At 43.1% G+C, this 14,334-nt stretch overlaps 1 protein-coding gene across 32 annotated transcripts in view; it reads right to left on the bottom strand.

The window, feature by feature from the left end:
- Positions 1 to 14,334, bottom strand: part of GFRA2 (GDNF family receptor alpha 2) — a 410,970-nt gene that overhangs the window by 331,539 nt on the left and 65,097 nt on the right. For all 32 annotated transcript variants that reach the window (XM_064368864.1, XM_064368853.1, XM_064368852.1 and 29 more), the window contains one exon: positions 6,649 to 6,814. The gene's annotated coding sequence lies outside the window, so the exon portion shown is untranslated. The remainder of the gene's footprint in view (positions 1 to 6,648; positions 6,815 to 14,334) is intronic.

Here is a 14,334-nt window from a genome sequence, read left to right as displayed (position 1 = left end):
CAAACCATACAAACCCTAGAAGAAAACCTAGGCAATACCATTCTGGACATAGGCATGGGCAAATAATTCACAACAAAAATGCAAAAGCAACTGCAACAAAAGCAAAAATTGACAAATTGGATCTAATTAGATTGTAGCAAAAGAACCTGTCATCAGAGTAAACAGGCAACCTATACAATAGAAGAACATTTTTGCAATCTACCAATCTAACAAAGGTCTTCAGAATTTACAAGGAACTTAAACATACTTAAAAGAAAAAAAAAACAACTCCATCAAAAACTGGGGAAAAGATATGAGCAGACACTTCTCAAAAGGACATTTACATAGACAACAAACATGAAAAAAACTCAACATTGTTGATCAACAGAGAAATGCAAATTAAAACCACCATGAGGTACGATCTCATGCCATTCAGAGTGGCAATTATTAAAAAGTCAGGAAACAATAGATGCTGGTGAGGCTGTGGACAAACAGGAATGCTTTTACACTGTTGGTGGGAGTGTAAATTAGTTCAACCATTGTGGAAGACAGCTGGTGATTCTTGAAGGATCTAGAACCAGAAATACCATTTGACCCAGCAATCCCATTACTGGGTATATACCCAAAAGATCATAAATAGATCTATTATAAAGACACATGCACACGTATGTTCATTGTGGCACTGTTTACAATAGCAAAGTCTTGGAACCAACCGAAATGTCCATCAATGATAGACTGGAAAAAGAAAATGTGGTACGTATACACCATGGAATACTATGCAGCTATAAAAAGGAATAAGATCATGTCCTTTGCAGGGACATAGATGAAGCTGGAAGCCATCATCGTCAGCAAACTAACACAGGAACAGAAAACCAAACACCACACGTTCTCACTCATAAGTGGGAGTTGAACGTTAAGACCATATGGACACAGGGAGGGGAACGACACACACCGGGCCTGTTGGGGAGTGGGGATTAAGGGGAGGAAACCTAGAGGAAGGGTCAATAGATGCAGCAAACCACCATGGCACACGCATACCTATGTAACAAACCTGCACATTCTGCACCTGTATCCTGGTGTTTTTTTTTTTCTTTTGAGAAGAAATAAAGATTAAAAAAAATGATGTCCATTAATTTATTTTTAATTTAAGATTTTTAAATAGTTCTTGAAATTTAAGGCTGGGAACTGCTATGTAAGCTCTTACCAGGACCTCTCAAAGCCTGCTTTCTGCCTGAAGCCTTCCCTGATACTTCCAGACCATTGGGCCTCAGGAAACATTTGGCAATGTCTGGAGACAGCTTTTAGCAGTCACCACTTGCAGGGGAGGTGCTACTGGCATCTAGTAGGTGAGAGGCCAGGGATGCTCCTAAACATCTTACAGTGCACAGGATGGTCCTTGCATGTCCAGAATGTCAGGAATGTCAAGTTTACAAAACTCTGCTCCATTACCAATATAGATTTACTTTTTTTATGGCATTTTCGGCATTTACTGTGCATCCTAAATATGAATATGCACTTATCCTGCATCTTGTTTTATACTGTTTAATTATTTTCGGGGTTAAACAGATGTGAGTTTCAATCCTAGCTCTCCCATGTAACTGGCTGTGTAATTTTGGCCGCCTCACTTAACGCGTCTGTGCTTCAACACTCCATCTGTAAAATGAGATAATGATATTTAACTTGAGAATTGTTTTAATGATTAAAATTAATGCAGGTAAATAATGCAAAAAATGACATTTATTTAGTACTTGGCATGGGTCAAAGACTGTGGACGAAAGATTAGGTGGGATAATAAACTTAAAGCTTTAGAAAAAGAAATACAACTTTATTATCTCACTTAATCTTCAAAACAACTCTGTAAGATGAATATAATCATTACCCTTTGTTTATCATAAATTCAGTCAGTCATAGCCGTTTATGTAATTATTGTTTCTTCTACATGGGTGCTCTGTGCTGGAGATGCTAAGAGGAAGAGGAAGTATGTGATCCAGGTGCTTGACCATGGGCACCCAATCTGCCTATTTGGATCCTATGTCCATGTCTAGAGGGTGTGGAGCTGGCTCAGCCCCATGTGTCTCCTCCTCTTCCTGGGACCAGCGAGCTTACCCAGGCACGTCCTTCTCATGGAGCAAGAAAACGTGCTTCAATAAGCAAGTTCCTTTAAAGCCAGTATTTGTCAGGATTGTCCAGAGAAACAAAACCAATAAGATATACTTAGATATATAGAAAGAGATTTCTTATTAGGGATTGGCTCATGTGATTATAGAGGCCCAGAAGTTCCATGATCTGCCATCTGCAAGCTGCAGACCCAGGAAAACTGGTGGTGTAGTTCCAAACCAAACCCAAACGCCTGAGAACGGGGGTAGTCGATGGTGTAAGTCCCAGTCTGAATCTGAAGGCCTGAAATCCAGAGCACTGAAGTCAGAGAGCAGGAAGAGATAGATGTCCCAGCTCAAGTAGAGAGTAAAATGCCCTCCTCCCACTTTTTTGTTCTATTTGGTACCTCAGTGGATTAGGTGATACCCACCCGTATGGGGAGGGCCGCCTGCTTTACTCAGCCCACTAATTCAAATGTTAATGTATTCCAGAAACACTTTCACAGCCACACTCAAATATAAGCTTTTGCAGCTATCTGGGCATCCTTTAGCCCAGTCAAATTAACACAGGAAATTAACCATCACAAATCCTTAGCCTGCTTTATGTCTGCTAATATCCCATTGGCCAAAGCAAGTCACACGGCCAAGTTCAGAGTCAAGGTGCACTGAAAAGTGAGATGGCAAAGGGTACTGATCAGGAAAAGGTAAAACAATGGAGCCACTAATGCAATCTGCTACAGGGCTTGCAACTCTAACCCATTCAATTCACCCCACTCTGCTCAGAAGGAAGCTCTCAGCAGAAAGAAGAGAACCTCTTGCCCTGCCAGAGAAGTCAGGGGCAGCTTTACAAGTGGTTCTCCCTCCTTTCTTCTCTTCATGAGTTATGCTGCACTCCAGGAATACAACGTTAAATGAAGGTTCTTGGCCAGGGCCCAGTGCCGTCTTGCTAATGCATTCCTAGCCGGGGCAGGCCTGCCTGCTATTTTCTAGGGAACCAGAGAAAGAGAGTCAGGGAAGGTTCTCTCTCACCCCCAGCTAATAAAGCATTTGTAGACATAGGGAGAGATATTAAACCAGGAGGGGGTGAGAAAAAGGCCACTTTGAAGAGCCTTTAGAAAGCCTTCTCTCCCATCTGTTCAGCTCGTGGGAAGTCTCTGTTTTCCATACTTAAAGGATTTGTAAATTCATTACCAACAAGTAAAATGTACAAAGCGCACACAGAGACATTGAGGTCTGATTCACCATCTGCTGGGGAGTTGCATCCACGCAAACAGAGCCGTGCTATTCCCCATCAGGGAGTGGCATGGATGCGGGCCCACCCAGGACCCAGAGATGCCAACAGGAAAGACTCTTTCGTCAAGTTTTACTGCATGTGGGGAAGGGGCTGAGTTCACAGATGCAGGGACCTTTCCTTCATTCCTCCTTCCCTACATTTAACCCTCCAGAGATGGGAGGTGTCTATGGTTTGCCCTTAAAGCACATCATCTTAGCTTCTGCAGGCTCTGGGAGCAGAGGTGGAGTAGAATGCATTTTAAGCTGCTGCAGTTCCTGAGCTCTGTGTTTCAGTGAGTCCAGCTTTGGCTGGATGTTGGTGGGAACGGTTGCTGGCACCATTCTCTCTCCTGCTAAATAGATCCGCTCCCAAAGTCCTATTCTAGCCTCTCTTCTTGCTGGTTCCAGAGAAGTCCATTCAGGGCTGGTCCCTGGGAAAAGTGTGAGTGAGGCAAGTTCATGCTTGGCTCTGTGGTTTAACGGCCTCCTGGCTCCCTATTCCCGCCGCTCTACTTCCTAACAGCTACAGCTGTGGCCACTTGACAGCAACGTGCCAGCTCCTGCTGCCTGCGCCTCTGACATCAACCACAAGCTTCCTGCTGGATGAAAGGAGTGGCTCCCTATCAAGTCCATCCTTGCTCCTCACACCCTGCCCTCACGCCCCAGCTCAGGCATCCCATCTTTGGCTATGCCAACAATTCCACCAAATGCAACCTATGTAGATGTGGCGAGGGGACATGCTGAACTGCCACTCTGGTGGGTGCCCCAGTTCTTCCAGGGTTAGGCCAGCCTTACTCTTGCCAATTCTCCCAAGAAGGAGAGTTATGAACCTAAAGCCCAGATTAGCAGCTAGCGCCTGGGTACTACACCTGACATTGTCTACCCGCCTCTGTTTCCCTTGTTGCTTTGCTCCTCTGCTGTCAGTAAGAACACCCTGTGTGCCTGGATGATCTTTCTGTAGTCACTTGGAATTCATGTACCACCTCTCTCTTTCCTCTTAAGGCTGCTGGCTCAGCTTGCTCCCTGCACTGTCTGTAGAGGGACTGGCCACAGTCCCCTGTTCTGCCCCAGTTAGCATGCTGGTGGGTCTCCTCAGGGCCCACTGTCCTTATGTCCACTGGCTGCGCAGGTCTCCTCGATATGTCACAGTCCCCACGTATTTCTTCTTCATCCCCCTGTTGGAGGGATATGAATGCTCTGTGTCCCAAAAGAGAGGGAAGAGAAGGTCTGGGGTTCTCTGTTAATGCCCTAGTCCAACCACCTACTAACCAAGAGGCATTTCATTCATTTGATCATATACTTGTTGAACAAGATGCCAGGCAAGTTAGGTAAGACTTCTGGCATCAGGAAATTTACTTTGCCATTGAGGGGAGACAGACAATAAAATCCAAATAGGGAGAAAAAACCAGATGGGAATAAATAGTTATATAAAGAAAATAACAGTGAGTCATAGAGGGGGGTGCAGGGGGGCGGTAAAGGGAGAACTTGAGATACAGAAGCTGAGAGAGTTCTCTCTGCAGAGCTGCTTCTCAGGAGATACCTGAAGGATCAGAAGGAGCCAATGAGCTGGTGACCTGGGAAATGAGATTCCAGCCAAAGGGAAGGTGAGTGCAGAGGCCCTGGGGCAAGAATGAGCTTGGTGTTTTCCAGGGACAGAAAGAAGACCTGGGCAACCAGCCCACTGAGTGGAAGGAAGAGAGCTATGGCGAAGGTGGAAAGGTAGGCAGGGGACAGATGACTGGGGCATTAGGCATTGGTAAGCAGTGTGGACCTTTTAGTAAATGCGACGGTCAGCATTTGTCAAGGCTTTACAGGACAGAGATATTACCTGATTTACATTTACTCTTACTGCTGCTTAGGAGGGAGATGCTGGTCTCTGGGGCTCCGAGGTTAGCAGTGAAGATGGTGAGAGGGGGTCTGATAGGGGATAGGTTTGGAGGTACAGACAGCGGGACTTGCCAACACATTAGATATGAATTAGAGGATCAAGGAGAACCACAGGAATGAGAGCATCTCTTAACAGTTATGAATTCTGGTATTGTTGCCATAAAATACAGTAAACCCTCACTTAACGTCATCAGAAGGTCCTTGGAAACTGCAAATTTAGATGAAGCAAGAGACAACAAAACCAACTTTACCATAGGTTCACTGGTATAAACAAGAGTTAAGGTCCTACAGCATATTTCTGGTGATGAAAACATCACCAAACTTCTAAATGAAAACCAGAACACCTCTAATATTAAACAGAGGAATAAATGTGAGCTATACACACACTTAAGAAAGAGCTTAATCATACACAGTATTAATATCTGATTGTGTTATGTATTTGTACCTTATCTCCCTAAAACTTCTATGTCTTTATATGATCCATATTAGGATATTCCTAAGAAGACAAATGTAGTAACTATTCATATGTTACCTGCATTTACTCAATCACAATTATATCTGCAAACATACAGAAAGTAAAGTCTATTTAGTATAAAAAAAAAAAAAGAAAGAGTAATAAAAACAACATAAATACTCATCCAATTTTTGCAGAATCGGTGAATGACAGCGGTCACAGTGGTGGCGGGTTACATCAAGGAAGAAATGTTTGCAAAGTGGGAATTGTCAGGGCCCTCCTCCCACCACACATCACAAACCCATCACAAATCTCGTGGGCTCACTGAGCATCTTCATGCTGCATCGTTTATTGTCATGTGTTTGTCGTGCATATGATCATTATTGTCATGCGTATGATATCATTACCATATACTTTACAAACTTTTATTTTCCAATAATTCATTCATTCATTTCCCAAACTGCTTATTCCAGTTCAGAGTCATGGGCAGCCAGAGCCTATCCCAGCAGCTCGGGGAGCCAGCCTGAACAGAATGTCATCCCCCCATAAGGCGCACTCACATGCACACCCATGCTCGTCCAGTCTCAGAAAATCGAGCAGGTCAGTTTACCTAACATGCTCAGCTTTTGGATGTGGGATGAAAAGAAGAGTACCGGGAGAAAACTCATGCAGACACGGGGAGAGCATGCCAGCTCCACACAGACAGTGGCCCTGGCTGCAAATTGATCCTTTTTCAACGTTATAATGAAACACTGAAAAAAACAACATTATTCAGGGACCTGCTGTCATTGCATATTTGATGGACATTCAACAATATAAGCAGCTACATAATTGAATGTGAACCTGCCCTGCTGATCTGAATCCCATTTAGCAGCAAAACAGGACAAACATGCAAAAAACACACTCATAGTGCCCTAGCCTGTCCACAAGCAATAATTTGGTATGGACTGTTGGACTCACCATGTTCTCGCTCTCCTCTAGGCCTCTGCATGTGCAGTCTTGGAAAACTATTCTCCCTCTTGTCCGTCTTCACCCAGCAAATCTTCACTCATATCTCAGGTCTCAGCACGATTTGAATGTTCCAGAGCTTCCTGAGATGTGACTGGTTTCTTCTTCTTTGACCCTGCTATTGAAATTGCTGGGCTATTTGTCTGTTTCCCTTCTTGGTTTATAATTCTTTAAGGACTGGATCTTAAACACTTAGCAGAGCTTCAACCTATAGCAAATATCACATTTATATTTGATGAATAGGTAGAGAACCCTGTTCTCCCTGTCTTTTCCCTCCTTGCTACCCTACTTTATCTCCCTTTGAGCTAAGCTGCTGCATTTCTCTCTACTCCCAGCACTGCCAGCCCTCTGTGCCTTCTCAAATGCCAGCCATCCTTCAAGACCCAGTTCAAAAGCCCTCGTCCCAGCTCATGCTCATTTTTCTCTTTCTAGAACTGCTCACCTCTCCTTGCCACCCTGTGCAGAGAAGAGTTAATAGAACAAGCCTGACACCACTCTCCTTACAAAGGCCTGATGGCAAGGTTGCCCTTTGCTGGATCTGGGAATGTAACCAGTTCCCTGTGCTCATATAACACATTCCTTAATTGATAAGGGTGACTCACAGTGCCTAGATGGTGTTTATGCTGAACACCTGCTTCCATTCTGGGAAGCTGGAGTTTTGGTACGTGCTAGGCAGATTGTGCCTATGCAATCACCCCCAATAAAATCCTTAGCACTGAGTCCCTACTGGGCTGCCCTGGGCAGAAACATCACCCACGCGTTGCTGCATTTTTATTTCTGAGGGTAGGAGAGAGCATGAGGAATCCTGCACGTGGATTCCACAGACTCTGCCTGTCCCTTTTCCCGTTATGATTTAGCTGAGCATCCTCACTACATCACTATAATGAATATTAGCTGTGAGGACAATTATATGCTGAGTCTCATGAGTGCCTCCAGTGAATTTCCAAATGTGGTCTCAGGGACGCCAAAGCATGCTCATTTGATCACTTAGCATTATTGTACCATTATATAACTATCTTTTACTATTATATAACTGATTCGTGTCATAAAGGCCTTATATTCCCACAAGATCCTGAAGGACAGAAATATGTTTGAAATGCATTTGTATCCCATTCAACTCATTGCACAGGTCTAGACACAGCAGGAACTCACGAAATACCTGTTGACAGATGAGTGAATGCATCAATGAAACATCAAGGCCACTAGTGGGTGGGGCAGTGGCCGTGTGGCAGATTGTGGGCAAGTAGCTGAGATGTTTTAATGCTGTTAGCAGTGTCCCAGCTCCTGGGGCAAAGGGAAACTGAATTGATCAGGCTTTAGTAGGGTTTTCAAGTAATACCTGGCATCATGAGGCAGCAAAGGAAGGCTCTGCTAAGACACCCAGGAGATAGAGACTGCTGTGCACAAAAACAGGAAGAAGCAGTCATAAGACCCCTGGAGCTTCTTGCAAGCTCTATATCTGGAAGCCAGAGACTCATCCTGAGCATTGTACACTGTACCAGAGGGCTACAGAGTAGCTGTTTGTTTGCATATTTGTACCACCAAAATTGTAGGAATGTGGTTACTTGTGTACATATACATAGACATGCCTTCATATTTACTTGCAAAATTATGAAAACGGGTGTATATGTTTACATGTGCATGAACAGACATGTCCTACACATGACTGTGCATGTGCAGGCTCATATGATTTGCTTAGTCTTACAAGCATTATTACATGAGTTCATGCAGTAGAGTGTATGGGCGTGTGTATTTGCATGCACCCATGCATGCCAGAGCAAACCTGTATATATATGTGCACGTGCATATTGATCTCTGCTTATCTGTTCTATGCTGAGCACAGACAGCTGCTTTAATAACGTCGGCAACTGAGTGAATGTGCTAACTGCTGTGGCCCCATCATGCTATCAGAATTGCTTCAGCCCTTTCAGGATTACCAGTGCTCAATGCAGTTTAAATATATCTCCAGTCCTAATCCCTAAACAAAGACGCAATGATTTCTGCTAAATATGATGGATTATTTATTAAGATAAAGTCAAGGGTATGGGAAGCCACGTCTGGCAGAACACTGATTGCCATTCAAGACGGGAGATCATGAAAATAGATGCACCCCCTTGCCCCTGGGGAGAAGGGAAGGAAGTTAAAGGAAAGAAGCCAGTGAATGAATAAAAACAGTCAGTGTCCTAGAGGAAGAAAGGCCAGAACTGAAGTGATAGCTGCTCATGCAAACACACGAAGGTAGGAAACAGAACAACCAGACTTCTCACTAGCTAGGATACAGCTTGGGGTATTCAATAGGGATCAAGACCATGAGCCAGCCTTGAGTGAGAATCTCCTGTGACAGTACATCGAAGAGTACTGTACCTCCTGCTTTAAAAAAATTCCCAGTCAAGGAATGGGCGAGGGGAACAGGAAAAGCCATTGCTAGCCCATACGACACTTGAGGGTAAATAAAGAGGGTGCTTTCAGTTCTCCAAGTGCACTCGGTCTTGTATCAGGAAGCATAGCTTGGTAAGTAGGCCTGGGAGGATGTCAGCTTACCCAGGAATCTTTGTTAGTGAGCATGCATGAGCAGATGTAGTACCCTGAGCACAGAAAAGAAGGGTAGAGGGGTGAAGGTGAGCAAAGCATTGCTCACTCCAGGGAGTAAAGAGGAAAATTAAGGAAGCTAAAGGCATTGCTTTTTATCTTGGGCCCTCCACCTCTGGAGACATGGTACTTTTTCCTCCTCTACCTCATTCTCTCCAGATCACCTGCTGCTATCAACAAGATTTTGGTACACAGAAAAAGCTCAGACTTGAAATCTTGAGAGGGAGTTATAGTCATAAAAAGCTACCGCTGGCCAGGAGTGGTGGCTGATGCCTGTAATCCTAGCACTTTGGGAGGTCAAGGCAGGCAGATCACGAGGTCAAGAGATCGAGACCATCCTGGCTAACAGGGTGAAACCCCGTCTCTACTAAAAATACAAAACAATTAGCTGGGCATGGTGGCACATGCCTGTAGTCCCAGCTACTTGGGAGGCTGAGACAGAAGAATCATTTGAACACAGGAGGTGCAGGTTGCAGTGAACAAACATTGTGCCACTAAACTGCAGCCTGGGCAACAGAGGGACATTCAATCTCAAAAAAAAAAAAAAAAAAAAAAAAAGCTACAGCTTTCTGTGTTAGTTTGGGTCAGTAACTTAACCTTATTAAACTTCCTCTTATGTAGCATAGGAATTATAACATTTTGTTGTAACCAAATGAGATAACATAGTTATACATTATCCAGCCTTGTCAACAAATAGTGCTAGAACATTTGGATACCCATATGCAATAAAATAAACATTGATCCATACCTCTAACTGTATTAAAAAGTTAAGTCAAAATGAATCATAAACCTAAATGTAAGCCCTAAAACAGTTAAACTTCTACAGAAAAACACAGGGAAAGTCTTTGTGACTTAGGGTTAATCAATAATTTCTTAGTATGACATCAAAAGCCTGATCCATAAAATAACAAATTGATAAATTGGACTCATCAAAATTTAAAGATTTGTTATTTACAAATCTTGTAAGACTCAGTTAAATGAATAAAATGCCAAGCCATAGACTGGTTGAAAATATTTACAAAGTGTATACCTAACAAAAGACTTATATTCAGAATATATAAAGTACTCCCCAAACTTAAGAAAACAAAGAAAGAGATTATTAAAAGTTGGCAAGAGATTTTAAGAGACACCTTACCAAAGAAATATATATATATAAGGAAAATAAAGCAACCGAAAAGCTCCTGAACAATATTAATCATTTGGAAAATGCAAATTAAAAGTATGATGGAAAATCCATTACTTACCTACAAACACTGCATACTAACTACGAGTTAAAACCAGAATGAAATACTATCACACATCCATTACAATAGCTAAAATTTAAAAGACGAATTTTACCAAGTATTGGAAAGAATACAGGGCAACTGGAACTCCCATAAATTGCTGCTGGGGATATAAAATGGCAAAATCTCTTTGGAAAACAGTTGAGAAGTTTAACAAAATTAAACATACACTGGCCATATGATCTAGCCATTTTGTTCTTAGAAAAGAAAGCACATAGGCCGGGCGCGGTGGCTCACGCCTGTAATCCCAGCACTTTGGGAGGCCGAGGCGGGTGGATCACGAGGTCAAGAGATCGAGACCATCCTGGTCAACATGGTGAAACCTCGTCTCTACTAAAAATACAAAAAATTAGCTGGGCATGGTGGCACGTGCCTGTAATCCCAGCTACTCAGGAGGCTGAGGCAGGAGAATTGCCTGAACCCAGGAGGCAGAGGTTGTGGTGAGCTGAGATAGTGCCATTGCAGTCCAGCCTGGGTAACAAGAGCGAAACTCCGTCTCAAAAAAAAAAAAGAAAAAAAAAAAAAAGAAAAGAAAGCACATATTCATACAAAGAGTCAAGCACACATGTTCATAGAAGCTCTATTTCTAATAGTGTCAAACTTGCAACTTTCTAAATGTCCATCAACAAGAGAAGGGATAATCCAACTGTGGTATATCCATATAGTGGACTATTACTCAGCTATGAAAACGAATGAATTACTGATACACACATAAACATGAATAAATCTGAAAATAATTACACTGGGTGAAAAAAATCAGATGCCAAAAAACTGCATAATATATGCTTTCATCGATATAAAATTATAGAATATGCAATGTAATCTATAGCAACAGAAAACATGTATTCCTTGGGGTTAGTGGGATGGTGGTAGTGAGGAGGAGCCAGAAGAAAGAAAAGTGTCTAGAGTGGGTAATATTTATGTTCATTATCTTGACTGTGGTGACAGTTTCATGCATGTGCCACATATAAAGCTTATCAAACTGTTTACTCAAATAGGTGCAGTTTACTGTATGTCAGTTAGATCTCAATAAAGCTATCAGAAAATTAAAAAGAAAATGATTGATAGGCTTTAAAAATTTTTAAATTTTTATTTTTATTTTTAATTTTTTTGGGACCGAGTTTTGCTCTGCTGCCCAGGCTGGAGTGCAGTGGCACAACCTCAGCTCACTGCAACCTCCCCAGGTTCAAGCAATTCCCATGCTTCAGCCTCTTGAGTAGCTGGCATTACAGGTGCCTGCCACTAAGCATAGCTAATTTTTGTATTTTTAGTAGAGATGGGGTTTCTCTACATTGGCCAGGCTGGTCTTGAACTCCTGACCTCAAGTGATCTGGCCACCTGGCCTCCCAAAGTGCTGAGATTACAAGTGTGAGCCACCACACGCAGCTGATAGGTTTTGATTAATTGATAGTGAAGGCCAGGAGGCTTATTATAACGAGCATCTAGAGAGATACTCTATCCAGAGAAATCCTAGCTTGATTCACTCCCCATAACATTCAAATAATAAACTGATGCTTTAAAAAAAAGTTCATTTATCTGTACTCTTAGATTGGATGCATTTATTGCACAAAAATTAAACCTCTTATGGGGGAAAAAGCCCAACCAGATGTGAGATTCCAGGATAACAGAAGCCACCAATGATCATTATCAAGACTGAGGTAGATTCCAGCAAATTGAGAAATCTTGAAAAGGTCACTGATTATTAAGCTTTGAGAAGACATTAAATACCTGTTACAAATAATCCCCTGTATTTAGTGTGGGTTGAAGGTTGCCCTGCCTTCTCTGGCTGGCCTGTTAACCACAGAACAGATGCAGAAAGCCATATGTAATAAAAAGGCTATGCAAGCTCTACTTTAAGAACATTATCCTACTTAGACAGGTTCTTTCCCGCTCTACCGGGAAACTGCATACATCCCTAGAAAAACATGACTCTACCATTGGGATAGGAAAGGATGACACTCTACCATTGGAGAGCAGAACCCTAAAATAGCATGGGAGTGACAGTTGCTGGTGGAGACAACATTACAGCGTGAACATAAGATGACAGTTCCTAGCCCTTGGATACTGTTTCCATCTCAGCAAACCTGAAAATGGAAGACCTGGGATACCTAGTAAAGAAGAACATGTTTTCCAGTGTTTGGGGTTTAGATGGGTTTTCAAACCAAACTAAGGTGATTCAAAACACGGGAGCTGTCTAGATCTCCCCTCTGTCCATTTTTATCACGTTGTTTTCCTGACCCCACTGGTCCTTCCCAGAATCTGTAGGGTTTGGCTCTGGTCACCGCCATGTTTCACTTCTCAGTCCCTGCCTGAGTGTATGCAAGTTCTCCTTATTTTAGTTCATCTTACAAAAGTTTGGGGTTTTTGAGAATGAATTTTATTTGAGGGCCCAGAGAAAAACAAAACAGGTCAAAGACAGAAAACAAAAATGCAAACACAAAGAAATGATGTTAATAACCAAGCAGGGATCTTTACCTTTTTATAGTCAGGCCATGGAGGCTACCACTGTTTAATGTGCACCCATGGCCCATCTGACTTGGGGCTAATTCTGCTTTTTTTTTTTTTTTTTGAGATGGAGTCTCATTCTGTTGCCCAGGCTCAGAATGCAGTGGCGCAATCTCAGCTCACTGCAACCTCCGCCTCTCAGGTTCAAGCAATTCCCCTGCCTCAGCCTCCTGAGTAGCTGGGACAACAGGTGCATGCCACCATGCCCAGCTAATTTTTTTTGTATTTTAGTAGAGATGGGGTTTTACCGTGTTGGCCAGGATGGTCTCAATTTCCTGACCTAGTGATCCACCCACCTTGTCTTCCCAAAGTGCTGGGATTACAAGTGTGAGCCACCGTGCCTGGCCTGATTCTGCATCTTGAATCACCTCTTGGGATGCGAGCCCAACAATCGATATCCCCGTGAGTCTCATGGGGTGCACATACATCACCTCTGCCTCTGCTTCCCTCTCTAAGGAGCCTCTTAAATCCTAGACACTTCCCATTTCACCCCAGCTTTACAAGACAGGGGTCAAGTCTGTTCACAGTTCTATCCCTAGTGTACAACACAGCATGCAGTATGCAGTAGGTACCCAGTAAGCGCTTTTTAGATGAAGGAGTGTCCCTGAGCTTCAGCTGCTGCACTATTCAATCCATCTGCCCATTCACCTCTCCTGGAGTCATTTACTGCTTCGGCTGCAAGAATGTCTCACCTGACCTGTTGGGTATACAAGTTGAAACCCGATTTCAAACACTTGCTAGAAATCTGGTTTGATTTCCAGCTCTGCCATGGACTGACTGCAGGATGGGGGTCCTCTGACCCCACACTTTGAGTAGTATCATTTTTCTTACTGATAGAGTGGGTATGACAATCATAATTTGAATCGCTTAGAGGGTTACTTCAAAGACTCCTCTTGTAAATGCATAGCAGTGTTTTGTAATCTGTAAAGGACTACACAGATGTCAGGTGCTGGGGCACAGGACACTTACTTTCCATTTGTCTTCTTCCAGGTCAGGGAGCTCTTGGGCCTTCCTGCCTTCTCGGATGGACAAGTTTGAGAGAAGAAATAGAGCTTGTGTGGATCCACTCCCTCTTCTTTACCTTTCTCAAGCCAGCCTACCCTCAGCTGCTTCAGTTCCTTTCTCTTTTTCTCCTAGTGTGTTTTCTAGAGGCAGCCTTGATTTCCAGAGGGGTCTGAGGATGGGTGGACAAGCAACAGCAAGGGTAGAGTGAAATTAACCACCCGGACAAACCTGTTTATGATACAGTCTCTAGCCTCAC

Source organism: Aotus nancymaae, unplaced genomic scaffold (assembly GCF_030222135.1).
Source record: "Aotus nancymaae isolate 86718 unplaced genomic scaffold, 86718_ANA_hifiasm-v0.15.2.pri h1tg000079l, whole genome shotgun sequence".
NCBI classification, from domain to species: Eukaryota; Metazoa; Chordata; class Mammalia; order Primates; family Aotidae; genus Aotus; species Aotus nancymaae.
Note: the sequence above shows the minus strand (reverse complement) of the source record. Positions and strands in the feature narration are given on the sequence as shown.